The 2,446-nt window shown below is 38.2% G+C and overlaps 1 protein-coding gene across 1 annotated transcript in view; it reads right to left on the reverse strand.

Moving 5' to 3' along the window:
• Window positions 1-2,446, reverse strand: part of SEC24D (SEC24 homolog D, COPII coat complex component) — an 89,726-nt gene that overhangs the window by 65,033 nt on the left and 22,247 nt on the right. The window lies entirely within an intron of this gene.

The following is a 2,446-nucleotide window of genomic DNA, read 5'->3' on the forward strand; positions in this document are numbered from 1 at the left end:
TTTTTAAATTTAATAAAATTAAGTGATATTATAATTTTATTTACAAAAGAAATGAGGCTAAAGAAAGTGAAATTTTCAAGGTCACACTGCTGGCAGTGGTAGCATCGATTTGTGACCCAACTTCATTTGACTCTCAAATTCCTGCCCTTGCCAGCTTCCTCATAACAGCGCTAAACTACACCCCCGACAAAGAATTGCTTCAAAAACCACTTGTGCTTCAGGCAAACGTGGGCGCGCACTGTATGCAACAAACAATTCCAAACGAAAGGTTTTCACAGGGTTTTCTTTTTCCTTTCTTCCTGCCTCGCATCTTAAAAATAGGACTTTATTATTATTTTTAGCCGTTTATTCAGTGAGAACTTGATGCCCAGGGAACTTTCAAGCATAAAACTTTGAAATATTTGACTATTTCAAACTTGATTACAAAGGGAATAAATCAACTGCATAATTTTTAAGTCTCTGTATTATCTAAATATCCACAAAATTTGACTAAAGTTAAGAATTATGAAGCAGGGAATAAACTGTATTTCACTGATTCTAAAATCTCATTAATCATAAGAGACACCACCTAAGCTGCCTGTTGAGCATGATGTAATGCTAAGAAGTTGTTGTTAATAAGACAGATTCCTATTTTAGAAATGTTAAAACGTGAGAAAATGTGGACCTTAGAATCGATGGAAATAATAGCAAGAGGCAGTATCTCCCGTCCTGTGGCTCCTTGCTGGTGCCAGCGTTCTGTCTTCCTGGCTCCCATATCGTGGATGCTGGACAACCAGCCATCAGGCACTGAAGGTCTCAAAACCCACACTTACACTCACTGCAAACTGAGTCAAGGCAGAGTGATTTCTTTTTTCTTCTTATCTCTCCTGAAGTTATTTTCCGTTTAATAAAAAATAAAGATCTGCACGAACAATTTAGTGACTGAGAAAACAAGCTTGGTGCATTTAGCTTCTAAACCGTAACTCAAAATAGAATTCTAATGACCTTTGCCCTGACAAATGTGGCTGTCCCTGTACATCTGCAATTAACACCATTCTAAAAGGGGATGGCATTCTGTTCTTCAGCTGCCCAACTCTTCCTGGTTCTTTTTCAAAATCCTTAAGGGATATGATTCAGTTTCTAAAGTAACTTCATCCATTCATTGTATAAAAGACTTTATACCAGTCTTTTAAATGTTATATTCATAATTCTATTTGTATTGGAATATATGCATTTTATTTTTCCAAGTTTTAAGGTAAAAACTTTTTCAAATACTGCATTAAAGCAGAAGATTTAAGATTATAGTACACATATTAAAAAATAGATTCAGGCTTTTGAAGCTTTAATTTGAAAGTAATTTAAGTTATGTCTCCTTTAAATTCTTTAAAGGACAAAATATGTAGTCAGCAGTTTCATTTCAGAGCATATTTATCACTAAAGCGAGCTAACTTTGAGCTACATGTAAAAAATGCATATTCCACAATCATCACGTGCTCTTTAAGTGAATAATACACTCGAGATTCCTTGTACTAAAAGTACAGTATAAATGAAATCACTTGGGGTTGGGTTGTGCAATTCATTCACACGAGTTTCTAATAACATATGGGATATGTGATAAATACATGGTCATCCATGCTGAATTCCCAATAAAGAGTGTGGAATAAGCAGATGCTGGGTTTACACTACTTCTAGATGGAAAGAACGTGAGGGCCAGACTTCTCCCTCCTGGCAACGGAGGCCCAAGGTGGCAGGGCGGGCACAGCGGAGACCGAACGTCACTTCCTGGCTCCTAGCCCAGTGGTAACCTTTCGTTACTACTGTGCTGTGAAGAAAGTAGTCAATTTTTATTGGTTTCTGAAATACCTTATATGATCAAAAATTCTTCCTACTTGTTTTGCTGTTCTGCTCTTTATAATGAAATGTAACCTCTCTCGTTAATTTGGTAGAATATGTCTGTGATTTCTCAAATGACTTTTTCTTTCCCCAAAGAGCTAGAGAGGTGAACAAGGTTGTGAGTCTGTATTCATTCAAAACTATGAAAGAAAATAGTCAAAGTCGGATAAAAACGACTACTTCCTCACGGACGTGTTCATCAACAGACCCAACTACTGCCAAGAAAGTCAATAGTTAAGACCTACTGTGCTAAAACCATTCACTTAGAGGTCTGAAGACACCAGGGAGTCAACCATGGTTCTGTAGGTTGGTTTGTCTTTGTCCAACCCCAGGAGAGCACATCCGTTAACCGAGGACCTCCGCTGCCTGCCCAGCCCACTGCCACATTCAGGGTGGTCTCTGCCTACAGGGAGTACTGAGCAGCAGCCTGAAGTCAAAAGACTTCAAGAAAAGTGGTCCAAGATGGACATTTCAAGAGAACTCACCAGCTAGCAGGAGCGTGAGGTCCATTGCTAAAACTACTGCCAGCAGGAAAATGGAATGCTATGTTATGTGTTTAACCAAATAAAACCTC

Source organism: Pteropus vampyrus, unplaced genomic scaffold (genome assembly GCF_000151845.1).
Source record: "Pteropus vampyrus isolate Shadow unplaced genomic scaffold, Pvam_2.0 Scaffold174, whole genome shotgun sequence".
Lineage (NCBI taxonomy): Eukaryota > Metazoa > Chordata > Mammalia > Chiroptera > Pteropodidae > Pteropus > Pteropus vampyrus.